Source organism: Pangasianodon hypophthalmus, chromosome 18 (genome assembly GCF_027358585.1).
Source record: "Pangasianodon hypophthalmus isolate fPanHyp1 chromosome 18, fPanHyp1.pri, whole genome shotgun sequence".
Taxonomy (NCBI): domain Eukaryota; kingdom Metazoa; phylum Chordata; class Actinopteri; order Siluriformes; family Pangasiidae; genus Pangasianodon; species Pangasianodon hypophthalmus.
In genome coordinates this window covers 3197892-3212301 of record NC_069727.1, presented here as the reverse complement: position 1 = coordinate 3212301, position 14410 = coordinate 3197892, and the positions used below count along the sequence as shown (strand labels likewise).

Genomic DNA, 14410 nt, shown 5'->3' with positions numbered 1-14410 from the left:
TGCCTCATGATGATGTCTAACATAAACTTTCATTTTTTTGTCTTTTTGCAGTTGAGTTGAATTAAAATCCAGAACATTCTACAGACTCGACCTCACAGAGACCAGTACAGCAAGGGGCTCACTGGTGAGTATTTATCTCAGTAGACATTTCCATTATGGCCGGACTGATTTTAGGGCTGATTTGCCCCTCCTGTGTCCCAGTGATCAGAAAACGTGTCTCGATTTTAAAATATTAACTTCCCAGATCATCCTGTGGTGTGCAGTGTGTAAGATATTAATCTTAACCCCTCTAATCGACTCATGGTCCAGTCGCCAAATACACTTCGTAAATATCCAGTTTTTGTCGTGCACGAGGTAAGAAAAAAACACAATGAGGTGTGCAGTTATAGGAAAGTAATCAATGATGTAATCCTAGTGGCAGAAAAACAAACAAACAAACAAACAAACAAATAAATGTTAGCTATAGGTTTTAGTAAACATTATCAACAAAGTACATACAAGTTCACCCACCTAACAGAGAACGTTATCAGAACGTTCAGTTCTGTTAATTAGAACGTTATTAGAACGTTACTCAGACAATGTTACAGAAGCGTTAGTGCTAGCAATCCGTAAACAGTGTAGAAACAGTTATAAGTATGAAGTTATAACAAAGTCCAGAAAAATTGACAGATCAAACGTTCTGTAAAAAAAAATTTAACGTTCAGAAAACATTCCTCAAACATAAAGCAACCGGACTGAATCACAACTACGCCACTAAAAGCTTGTAGAGTTACTTCTTACATACTACAGCAATGTAGTGTAGTTTCAGTGAAGACTTTTCTGTTGCAAAGCCCTGACACTGGAGACTCCTTCTGTAAATGTTCCATCTCAGAGAAAACAACAATTAGTTGTTGCTATGGAAACTATAACTGATACTTTTTTCCAGGCTGGACTGTGAACGATTAATCGGTGCATTCAATAAAGACATAAATAAAACTCCAGTTGTTTTTGTTCTATGAGTTCAGTTCAGAATGCATTATGACTTAGATGATTACACAGTTTATGAGTAATTAGTGCCGAAATCCGGGTTATTCCAAAGGGTTCACTAACTTTTTCTTGCAACTCCGGATCATCTCTCAGCCTCTGAAGCATATAGCAATATTAACTTCATCTACTCTCTGCTTACTTTAGTGCATGTTAAAGTGTCAGCCTTGGAGGAATGTATTATTAACAAACAGCCTCTGAGGCGTATAGCGATGTTCACGTCTTAATAGGAGCTGCTGAGGTTAGTTATGATTGGCTGTGGAGCGCAGTCCTCATTCAAGTCTAAAACACAAAACAAACACTAAAACGCAAATCTTTACACCGCTGCACTGTTGAATTCTCAAATCTGATTGGTCAGAAAGTGTTAAGTAATTTTCTAGAGCAGCAGCTGTGACAGCTGCAAATCACAGGTTTGTATTGTTTAATGCTTAATCTTATCGTTTCTATAGTAACAGCGAATTCACAGTGAGTCAAAAACGTGTAACCGTCGATATGGTGACGTTTTCTTAAAGTAAGGAGACGTTTATTTAATATTTATGGAAGTTTTATTAACCTCGAGAAAAAGAAAACAAAGACGCTGGTGAGGAAACGACAGTTTATAAAGCTGCTATAACGTAAGTGAGAAGTTGTTTCGTGGATGTTACACAACATTAAAAATAACTAGAAATGTATAAAAAGAGTGAAGTGTTGATTTTTAATTTAAAAAATCTGTAATTTTTGGCAAATTGCTGTGGAAAAAACACTTCGGGATGTACTGTTGTAGGAAAATAATCAAACTTTGGGTTGGTAATAGTAACTTTTATGTCTTCGTAATGCTGTAATTTTAGGAATTTGTGCTTTAAAGAACACTCACTCTGTCAAGTTTTCTGGATTTTCTTATCATGTTTTTATGCAACACCTGCAAACGTTTCTACAATGTTATCACTAACATTTCTGTAACGTTGTTTGAATAACATTCTTATTAAAGGATTTAATTGTGCATGTGGAACCTTACAGTCTGACCTGCGAACCTGTTGAATTCGTTATTGAACGTTTTGATAATGTTCTCTGTTAGCTTGAGGAACAAATGTCCTTTATTATTGATAGTGTTTCATAAAAAAAAAGATTATAAAACAAGGTAATATCTTAAAGACTGGAGAAACAGATTCTGTGTTTTCCAGCAGCAGGAGCACAGAGACAGTCTCTGGCCCTCATGATCACGGGAATTTATTGGTGCTTAGAAGGCGTGAGCTATTAAAACATTACAATAGACATTAGCGCGAGGCCAGGCAGCCTGTTCGGCCTAACGAACATATGCTTCCCCGCTGATGCCTAAACTCTTATTTATGGATTTAATTTAATGTGCAGGAAGAATTCTAAATTAAATTTGGTGCGTGCCTCCGGAGAGTGCCGGTGTATAATAACATGGTAATTTTTACACATCTTTGTGAGAAATGAGAAAATTAATTCTTTCTGACAAGCTGTAATTATTGGGTTTGGAACGGGCGCAGCTGAACAGTTTGAGCTCAGCCAGTCTGCCAATGAGCTGAAGGAGAGAGGTGCAGATAGCGAGGACACGCGTAATTATAGATGCACGCTCGCACATGGACACACACACACACACATGCTTGTGGAGCAAAGAATAGAGAAAGACACAAAGAAACAGGAGCTCTCTCTCACTATCTCTCTCTTTTTTTTTGAAGTTAACATGTTCAGTTAAATTTCTTTAGTGAGATGCCATTCCAGAGCAGCAAATGACCTCCTGTAGCTTTGTACTGACTCTAGAGCCAAGACAGGAGCATCATGGGAAAGTTCTCTACCAGCAGAGGGGTTCTGTAGCCCTGTCTGATGTCATCAATATTCCCTGACACAAGGTCTTTACCCAGTCAAGGTCATCTGCTGTCTAATATTCAACGCTAAACCAAAAGTCTAAATAATGATCACGAGAAGAGACACACTGTTACATAAACACACACACACACACACACACACACACACACACACACACACAATCATATGTAACTTCAGTTATCAAGAATTTGATCAAGACACAAATATTTTCTCATGGGAAGCAGAAATAAATGTCTCCCAAATGTCATTATTACTCTACCACTGCAACAACCCTGGGGGTCGACCCCAGAAAAATGTCTGGGTACAAACCAGAACGATGCGTCACAGCTGTCATATAGTCTGATTGCTCTTAAACGATGTTCCTACAACATTCCTGAGTTGTAGAAACACTAAGCTCTGTTACATAATTTTCATATATATACGCATTACATATATACAAAAAACACTTCTACTGGTAACGTGTGGAACAATGTGTTGCATTGCATGACAGTGTGTTGCATTTTGGAAACACAAAATTGTGTTAGAATGCCCTTTGTGCAGCCCCTTGAGTCGTTGTGAGTGCTGACTTGTGTAGAGTCTGTAACCGTCCTAACACTAACACCTCTGCGTTCGTTTGAACATTGTGCAGGAAATAACATCATGAAGCACACCTTTATTCCAGATAACATTTTTGCAACATTGCACAAACGTTACACAAAATCTATTTCCCAGGATCCTCAGCGAATCACATCTCAACCTGCGCCAGTCAATAAAATAGAACTCCATTTCCCAAGATCCTCAGCCAGCTAGCGAACTACAGACCACATCACCCTGACCAGTCACATGACACACATCCTCAGATTTCTGATCAGTCACACCCGTCCACACACACACACACACATACACACACACACACACACACACACACACACACACACACAAACACACGAAATCTCTTTTCAAAGTTGTTCCCATTACTATTTTTTCAACACAGTGCAGCACTTCTCAAAACTTTCCAGAAAAGCACTGAGTTATATCATGAGCTTTTTTTTTTTTTTTTTTTTAATCGCTGACCAATCAGGTCGCAGCTCCAGGGGCAAGTGGGAAAATCCAATATGAAGTCTGAATATAAGGAGATTTGTGTCATCAAATACTGGAGAAACACAAAGCCTCATCCTTGCCATGGTCTGTTGTTAGGGAATCTATAATAATAATAATAATAATAATAATAATAAAACTAGCTAACCAGTCCAATTAAAGGACTTAAATTATTTTTTTTTCTGTCAAGATATATGTAGATTCCAAGAATGTTCTTTAATGTCTTTTATAAACGTTTCTACAACATTCCTGCAACATTCTTATATCAAGAAACCTTTACACTAGTCTGTTGCTGTGTTACTGGGAACGTTGTTTCGCTAACGTTCTAATAACATTGTGTAGCAAAACTTTAGTGCAGATGTTTTTAGAAGATTGCACGAATGTTACGTTGCTTGTCAGGTTTTTTTCTATAGAACAACCTACTAACTTAATAAAAATAAGAGATAAGGGGTGTGTGTGTGTGTGTGTGTGTGTGTGTGTATGGATACATGCTGACTGCGCATCCAGAGGCCATTTTAGTTTATTTATTTATCCTGTTCCATTTTGTCATGTGCTTTTAAAATATTAATCCGCCCATCCCTGCGGTTAGTGACCCCCAGGGGAGAGACATCCTACAGGCCACTGGAGTGAATTATAGATGACTGTGTGTGTGTGTGTGTGTGTGTGTGTGTGTGGGAAAGTTAGTGTGATGAAATGCAGGTGCCACTGTGCACGATGTCCTCCTCTCAGATGCCAGGTCAGGCTTTCTCAACTCTTTTTATGGTTCCGCTGTCACAGGACATTAGTGGACGAGTCCATTGTCTTTCACTTAAAAATAACGGCCGATGCGTTACTGTCCCTCAGTCAACACTCACTTGTCCTCAGAGGACGGTGCAGATGAAAAATTTATTTCCCTCCAGTCCCGACACACACTTGAGGCTCAGAGGAGTTTGTGTATTGTCTGGTGTCCATTTTTAATGCTAACAACATAAACAGCACTGTCCTACACAGAAATAGGCTGAAACGTGCAATGCGTAGAATTAAAGGTACAATATGTAGAATTAAAGGTAAAATGTGCAGAATTAAAGGTTCAATGAGTAGAACTAAAAGTACCTTGGGTAGAATTAAAGGTAATGGGCTGAATTACAGGTACAATGCTGAAAATTAAAGGTATAACAGGTAGAATTAAAGGTACAGTGGATAGAATTAAAGGTACAATGAGTAGAATTAAAGGTACAATGGGTAGAATTAAAGGTACAATGTGTAGAATTAAAGGTACAATGAGTAGAATTAAAGGTACAATGGGTAGAATTAAAGGTACAATGAGTAGAATTAAAGGTACAATGAGTAGAATTAAAGGTACCTTGGGTAGAACTAAAAGTACAGTGGGTAGAATTAAAGGTACAATGAGTAGAATTAAAGGTACCTTGGGTAGAATTAAAGGTACAATGAGTAGAAATAAACGTACCTTGGGTAGAATTAAAGGTACAATGAGTAGAATTAAAGGTACAATGAGTGGAATTAAAGGTACAGTGGGTAGAATTAAAGGTACAATGGGTAGAATTAAAGGTACATTGGGTAGAATTAAAGGTACAATGAGTAGAATTAAAGGTACAATGGGTAGAATTAAAGGTACAATGAGTAGAATTAAAGGTACAATGGGTAGAATTAAAGGTACATTGGGTAGAATTAAAGGTACAATGAGTAGAATTAAAGGTACAATGGGTAGAATTAAAGGTACAATGGGTAGAATTAAAGGTACAGTGGTAGAATTTGGCTTCTAGTAGTTACAAGTGAATTACAAAAAGATGATTGTTTGCTCCTTGAACACACCTCTTATCCATGACCAGGTACATAAACCCCGTCCACCAGAATCTAGTTAGTTCAGTAGCTAGATATTGTTTCGTTCTATCACAGGTTTATAGCTTTTTCACGTGTTTATAGCTTTATAACTTTGTCACAACTAGCCGAGGAGAATGAGATGTCAAATTTACTAATGAAGGATCCAAATGTAGCTTCAGTTAAAGGACAAAAGTTCAGAGAAACACAACAAACACACTGTTAATACACTAGCTGGCAAATGTTAGCAAATGTTGAAAAAAAAAATACACACACCAAAGGCGAGTAGATGCTTCAATCAACTCACTCTCGTCTGATTTAACCAAGTTTACAGTACAGCAAAGCAGAGAAAATAACACACATTAGTCATTAATCTTATATACAGTATGTAAATATGGTTTCTAATCAATAAGGCAATCCCACAATGCAACATAATTACACATATATCTCTGATTTTAAAAAAAAAGCAATGACACTGGAGACTCCTTCCATAAATGGTAAATAAACATCTCCTCACAGAAAACTTCGCCATAACAACGATTACATGTTTTTTAAATAGTTTATTATAAGTAGAGCGTCTGGTGTCCCTGTGAATGAGCAGTTACCATAGAAACGATAACATTAATATAAACCTGTGAGGCTGTCCGAGCTGCTGTTATAGAAAATTAATCAACCACAAGAATTTGACGATATTCAAAATATAAAGTGAAAGTTGACACTCTTTAGGCTAATAACTGATGAGACAACGTTGTTGGTGAGACGTTTGAGAGGTAGTGTGTATCTCCTGTAGGGATGCACTGATCCGATGCTGAGAATCCAATCCTGGCCTGGATTGGATTTTTGTTGTGAGGAGTTCTGTATTTTATGCTGTGAACATGTGATCTCGCATCAACATCACTTGGAAAATGGTGAAAAGTGGGATCGGTGCCTCAGGGATGTACTGTACATGATGTAAAGAGTAAACAGAGGAGGTGAATGAGGGGGATGCGGCTCTGTTGTTGACTGTATCTCAGCGCTAATAGAGATTTTCGCAGTGAGGTTTAGCACAGGTGATTAGCCGGAGCCTCCGAGGTCGTCTCCGAGGTCGTCCTGGGTTTGTGAGCAGAACAATGCAGTGCCCTATAATTACCCCTGAGATTACAGAGGTGGTGGGATTGTGTCTGTATCAGGGTATGCTGCGAGGTGGGAGCTGGGACCCCTCTGATTGGGGTTAACCAGTGGCTAATTTGCATAAAAAGAGGTTTTATGGGTGGTGGGAATGAAATGGAGTGTGTGTGTGTGTGTGTGTGTGTGTGGAGCATGGTACTTTAATGAATTTGGTTCAATTCTGGAAATTAAAGGTGCTGCAGATGCATCAAAGTAACTGAATGACCATGTAAAAGTATAATTTATTTCAATTAACCATGCACAGCAGGTCTCTGTACTCTACTATGTATAATTTACATTTCTAAGGATTTATATTTTAAAAATGAAAAATCAGGAAGACAAATGATGATTAATACACATGGGAATGTGCTGTGATAGGAAAATAGCCAACGACGAGGTGGTGTGATGAAGCGGAGTTACTGTTACCTCACGGACGTTGATTAATTTCCTCAAACAGCACATCCTGAAGTGATTTATTCCTCTTGGATCACTGCAATTCAGCACTGATTGCACGTTTTAATTTATAAATTAGTACAACAGAAAGGCAGGCATTAAATTTGTCTAAGCCTGTTTCTGCCATATGAAGACAAAATTACTATTTTTTTATGATATATATATTTTTTTAATTCTATTATTCTAAATTAACCAGAAAGTTGGTCACAATGCACAGTAAAGTTGTTTTTCTTTTTTGTTTTCACCCGCACATACTTTATGAATATAATGCACTCATGCCTACACACTTTTATTTTCACATCCATGTTGTAGGGGTGGGGCGATATGCCAAAAATATCAAATATCAATATCACGATTCTCAAAAACATTTTTATAATACATGATACATCATGACATATGCATAGGTTTGCTAACAAATAGCCAATAGTGTTATTATGTGCAAAAATAATTTCATTTTTATTTTTTTAATAATATTTTGACGTAAAATAATATATTATTTATAAAAACATAAACAAAATTTATTTAACATTGATAAAGAGAAACAAAATCTAAAAATATAACATGTTACAATTAGAGAAAAATGATTACACACCTTGTTTAATTCCACTGCTTTGCACGTTGGACGTCATTCTCACAATTATTCTTTGTGAAAATTAAACACCTGAAACACGCACTTTATTAAATTAGTTCTCGTTATTTAGGATCATAATAAATCACGCTGGTATTGATGTGATACGAAATCACTTAAAACACGGAAGTGTTTTACACAAAACTCTGTTGGCCAGAAACAAGACCAGAGGAACCTGAAACATGAAGCTCTTTGAGATCGGAACTTCAGGGCTTTCGAGAAAAACGATCACAAACAACAAACCACATTTAAACATGGCTTCCTTCCCGTAAGTGACACGTTGGGCGTCACTCTCACACTTGTCGTTTGTATAAACACCTGTAACAAGCAATTTGTTAAATTAGTTCTTTTTGAGTTAGTTCTTGCTACACTGGTAAGTGAAAGATGCGCTGAGAGGGCGGTTCATGACAATATATTTGTGTCAGTGAACAAATGAAAAAAAACAAAAAACAACAACAACAAAACGTATGCAGCGCTATTTGGGCTCCGCAACTGATTGTGTTTCGGGAGCCGAAGCAGGAAAAATCTGTGTGAAGTCTCAGTAAATGTGGTTTGATCTAGTGCTCTTTAGCAGAGCTTTCAGTGGGCTTGTCAGGGGGAGTCCTCGAGAAAAAGAGACACAGAGAGAGAGAGAGAGAGAGAGAGAGAGAGAGAGAGAGAGAGAGAGCGGTGTGACTGTAACACAGAGGCCGGTGGTCCGCTTGGGAGGACGCTCTCATTGTTGCGCCGTGTGATGGAGAGAAGAAAAGAGAGAGACACGTTTGATAGAGTTGTGGGGTTGTGCATGAATAAATGCTGAAGGGCAGCCATTGTCTGTGCTTGACCTCAATTTGGTACTGTAGAGTCCCTTTTTACCCGAATGTCGCCTGCCACAAAGCCACCATTCTGCTCCGTGCGCTTTAAAGAAAGGGGGGATTAGTAAAACAGTAAAATAGCCCGATTGCATGTCCAGAATCTTAACTATCAAGCGCAGAGTACAAAGACGTATAACGGGGTGGAAGGGCGGGGTCGTCTACGGGTAGAGATGTTTCTAAGAATCTCTTTTTCTGCTTTTTTTCTCCTTTTTCTCTCTGCCTGTGGTCTGCTGGAGTGATGTAGGGACCTGAGCCACTGGAGGAATGTGGTGTATTTTGGGACGAAGGGGAACGGGTGTTGCGCGCAGCTGCATTTCCTGTTTATTCGTGCGCAAGTCTGAGACAGCGCTAAAGAAACAGGAGCGGCATTCATTACTCTCGCTCTCTTTTCCTTCTTTTCATTACTCTCACCCTCCAGACTGGATCCTCTGTGTATGTGTGTGAGTGTGTGTGACGATGGCCGTTAAGACAGCTGCGTGGATAGGACGAACAAAATGGTTCTTTCATCACACACTTCAGCGTGTGTGTGTGTGTGTGTGTGTGTGTGTGTGTGTGCAGTCCACTGACTCAGGGCTATCACACTCTATATCTCTCGCTATTGAGCCCTATTTGATCAGGATTAGTTTTACATTAGTAAGGGGATGGGGGTGTAAACTTTTGCACCGCTGTAACACTTTGATTTGAGTCTCATCCAATCTGATAACATGCCAGTTACACTATATTTTATCTATTAGAAAGTGACCTATAGATATAACCCCAGGTAATATATAGGGACTTCCATAATTATTGGCACCTTTTATAAAAATTATTGTATAATATAATGCAAAATAATTAAAAAGTTCCACTCAGATAAAAGAAGGAATTTCTCTTTCACTTTAAGGGGAAAAAAACCAAATTTTTCTATCAAAAAAAATGTATTGAGACGTCTAGGCAATATTTTTAAATAAATGCAAACATGCTTGACCTTCTCATCTCTAATTTATACTCTCTGATTTTGTGTAAATTCTAGTCACATGACTTAAACACAAAATTTATCCCATCCAGATTGTACCTTAATGCAACTTTTCTTATTCTTTTTTGCTTCCTTTTTGACCTCAGTGCTCACTGCAAGGCCTACAAATAAAATAAAAAAATTCAAACCTCCATATAAACTAAACTTCTACAAAATGATCTCTTGCTTCTGTATTCAGTCAGAGTCTCCGATTAAAAACGATGCTCTAACCTCCTCTTTTAACACTAAACTGATATTTGTATGAAATGGTTTCAGTAGGTCACTCAGAATCGGCTGCACGATCGACTTTTTTATGTTTTACTTCACACACTTTGCTAGCACTTTTTGCACTAGCACTCAGTCAAGGAGAAAGACATAATTGCCTTAAGTCACCTCTTCACCACGCCAGACTGCTTTTCTCACTCAATCCGCGAGGCGCTACTGACAGATCCGGGGTCCCTTCAGTGACCTCCATTGTTCTGGAGAGGAGGAAACATGGATTGTGAAGTCGATTAGATGAGCCTGACTTGAACTCTTCCTCTCTCTCGCTTCGACTCAGGGGCCTCTGGATAAGACAAGGAGTCAGCCTGTGTCACTCAGCAAAGCTAAACTTTTTCATTAGTGACTTTTAGAAAAGTCCAGCCATTCAAATGCACAGGACATACAATGCACCGAATGGGCTTTTGTGGGCTTTTCAACACCAACAGGCAGCTCGTAAAGACATCAGGGAGTCAGTATCAGTCAGTCAGTGAGTCTGTAAGCGAGTCAATCAATCAATCGATCAATCAATCAATCAAGCAAGCAAGCAAGCAAGCAGTCAAGCTTCTTAATGCTAAGACGTGACACAGAAGCTCGGGGATCCTGCCACCAGCAGGAGGAGGGGTTTGTGGTGTTTGTGGTGTTGAACTGAAATAACCGAACCTGACTGTGTGCTTTTATGTTCTGAGTGTGTGTTTATGTGTGTATAATGACAAACAGATGGTTGGAAAGTCCAAAAAAAAACATCCCCACTGGAGATATTAACATGCCCACTGATGGAAACATCAGTTATCTTATCTCAAAAAAAAAACAAAAACACAACATTTTATTTGGTTTTACACTCATTACATTTCAAGCATATATTCTGTGTAACTTATGATTTCACAAAGGTGTCAGTCAGGTGGTTAGTAAATTAATCAATTAAAATCAATCAATCAATCAATCAAGCAAGCAAGCAAGCAAGCAATCATTAAATCAATCAATCAAGCAATCAGTCAATCTATGTTAATCAGCTGCTCAGTAATTAAGCATTAAGTAAATTAATTGGTTCATAAATCAACCAACCAACTAGTCAGTAAAATCAATACAATACTTAATGTCAGTTGATCGGTAAATTAGTAAGAAATCAATTTTTTATACATTTTTTTTTTCAATGTTTGTCAGTCACTTTATCAGTAAATCATGTAAGCCAATCAATCAATCAACCAATCAATCAATCAATCAATCAAGTGACCAATCAGTTGGTCAGTAATTAAACAGTAATAAAGTAATCAGTTTGTAAAGCAGTCAGTCAATCAATCAACTGTAGTAAAGCAATCAATCAATTAACTGAGGTCAGTAAATAATTTGATTAGTAAATCAGTAGCTACATCAATAAATCAATCAGCTAATCAAGGTTTGTCACTGAATTGATCACTCATTCAATCAATCAATCCATCAATCAAATTTGGGTGTATAAAAATTTAAGATACCATAGACAACAAAAGTCTACATTTAGAACTTATAAGTTGATACTTCATAATTATTCAAGACATCTAATCATATGGTCATTATAACATCTAATCATATGGTCATTATAACATCTAATCATGTACTCATTATAACATCTAATCATATGGTCATTATAACATCTAATCATGTACTCATTATAACATCTAATCATGTGGTCATTATAACATCTAATCATGTACTCATTATAACATCTAATCATATGGTCATTATAACATCTAATCATATGGTCATTATAACATCTAATCATGTACTTATTATAACGTCTAATCATGTACTTATTATAACATCTAATCATATGGTCATTATAACGTCTAATCATATGGTCATTATAACATCTAATCATGTACTCATTATAACATCTAATCATATGGTCATTATAACGTCTAATCATGTACTCATTATAACATCTAATCATGTGGTCATTATAACATCTAATCATGTGGTCATTATAACATCTAATCATGTACTCATTATAACATCTAATCATGTACTTATTATAACGTCTAATCATGTACTTATTATAACATCTAATCATATGGTCATTATAACGTCTAATCATATGGTCATTATAACATCTAATCATATGGTCATTATAACGTCTAATCATGTACTTATTATAACGTCTAATCATATGGTCATTATAACGTCTAATCATATGGTCATTATAACATCTAATCATATGGTCATTATAACGTCTAATCATGTACTTATTATAACGTCTAATCATATGGTCATTATAACGTCTAATCATATGGTCATTATAACGTCTAATCATATGGTCATTATAACGTCTAATCATATGGTCATTATAACGTCTAATCATGTACTCATTATAACATCTAAGCATGTACTCATTATAACATCTAATCATGTACTTATTATAACGTCTAATCATGTACTTATTATAACATCTAATCATATGGTCATTATAACGTCTAATCATATGGTCATTATAACATCTAATCATGTACTCATTATAACATGTACTCATTATAACATTGTAATGTCTAATCATGTACTCATTATAACACCTAATCATGTAGTCATTATAACATCTAATCATGTAGTCATTATAGCTTTATAACATCTAATTATTCCATATTTCTTCCAAACGCTAACAACTTACTGTTAACGCTCATGCTATAATGCTAACACCCTGTATTAAATCAGTCAGTAAAAATCACTTTTATTACAAATTTATAACGTTAAAAATTGATCTTCTGATTTCTGAGAGAGTACATCTGTTAGAATTGTAGTCAATCTTCAAAACTGGACAAAATTTAGATAAAATAAGTCAAGGTTTTGAGATCGTACATCAACATTATGAGATTCCAATTCTTGAGATATTCTGCTGTCAAAATTTAAAGGATTTTTTTAGAACCTGCTGTATTATTCCTCTAAGCCCTTAGACATTATTTCAGGAATAAATGTGACATCTGAAACTCTTCCTGAAACTCTTTACACTCCCATCAACGCCTCCGCGGCAGCAGCCAGTGCCGAGGTGATGTGAGAGGACGGTCCTCCTCTTGTGAGGCCCCTTGACTTTGCTGTCAGTCTCCTCTGCCGGTGCTCGTGTCGTAATGAAGATTGAAAATGAAACAACGGACGCAATTATTTTTTGCCGGCGAATTAAACCGCAATCAATCATCCTTAATCACTGCTCTAATGCTGGTTTGGAGGCGAATGAGAGCTGTTCAGGCTTCAAGGTTAATTTGCTTTGTTCTGACTCGTGTCGGAGTGAATGGGACAGAACCCGGAGAGGAAGTGCGGCGCATGTCAAACACGCTGTTACTGAAGAGCCACTCTGCCACTCTATTACTGAACAACACACACCTCTGAACATCACACACCTCTGAACATCACACACCTCTGAACCCACCAAGCAGGTGGGTTTGTAGCTTTAAATTCTGCTGAGAGTGTGAGCGAAGAGCCACACGCTCACGCACACACACACACACACACACACACACACACCGATACCTACAGCTGTTTCATCATTGTCTCAGATCTGGAAAAACAAAGCATCAGCAGATGGTAACTAGTTTCCCTGCCAAAACTGCATGTTTCAGCCATCACACACACACACACACACACACACACTTTCCCTAAAAATAAATGAAAAATGTTCTAGAACTATGACTATACCTTTAGCCTAATTAAAAAATGCCAGAATCTATGAATATACATGAATATGGACACACCCTCACGCCCTGCTTCCATTCTAAACAGCTCTAATACCACTATGACTAGCCTAATGGATAGAGTTTCGGACTTACAACCTGAAGGTCGTGGGTTCGAGTCTCGGGTCCGGCAGGGATTGTAGGTGGGGGAGTGAATGACCAGCGCTCTCGCCTTTGAGACCCTGGAGCAAGGCACTGAACCCCCAACTGCTCCCCGGGCGCCACAGCAAAAAAAGCTGCCCACTGCTCCGGGTGTGTGTGTGTTCACTACTGTGTGTGTGCACTTGGATGGGTTAAATGCAGAGCACAAATTCCGAGTATGGGTCACCATACTTGGCCACATGTCACTTCACTTCTTTAGTTAGCATTGTTCAAAGTTAGCATTTTAAAATATTAGTTTCATCAGCATTATTATAGCATAACAATCAAAAATGATTAGTCGCTAATATTAATATGTTAGCTTAAAGGCAGTTAGCTAACTACTAGTAAGCTAGCTTGCATTTGCCACAGGTAGAGATGTGTGAGGTGGTTTAGAAGTCACAAATTTGAGAGGATAAGTCGGAATTTTGCGATGTTAAGCTAGATTAGATGAGTTAGAATGTTGAGATATGTTGCAAGGATGAAATAAGTTTGAATTTTG

The 14410-nt window shown here is 37.5% G+C and overlaps 1 protein-coding gene across 4 annotated transcripts in view; it reads left to right on the top strand.

The window, feature by feature from the left end:
* sox5 (SRY-box transcription factor 5) overlaps nt 1-14410 on the top strand; it is a 242769-nt gene that overhangs the window by 85555 nt on the left and 142804 nt on the right. For all 4 annotated transcript variants that reach the window (XM_053241889.1, XM_053241886.1, XM_053241887.1 and 1 more), the window contains one exon: nt 52-124. The gene's annotated coding sequence lies outside the window, so the exon portion shown is untranslated. The remainder of the gene's footprint in view (nt 1-51; nt 125-14410) is intronic.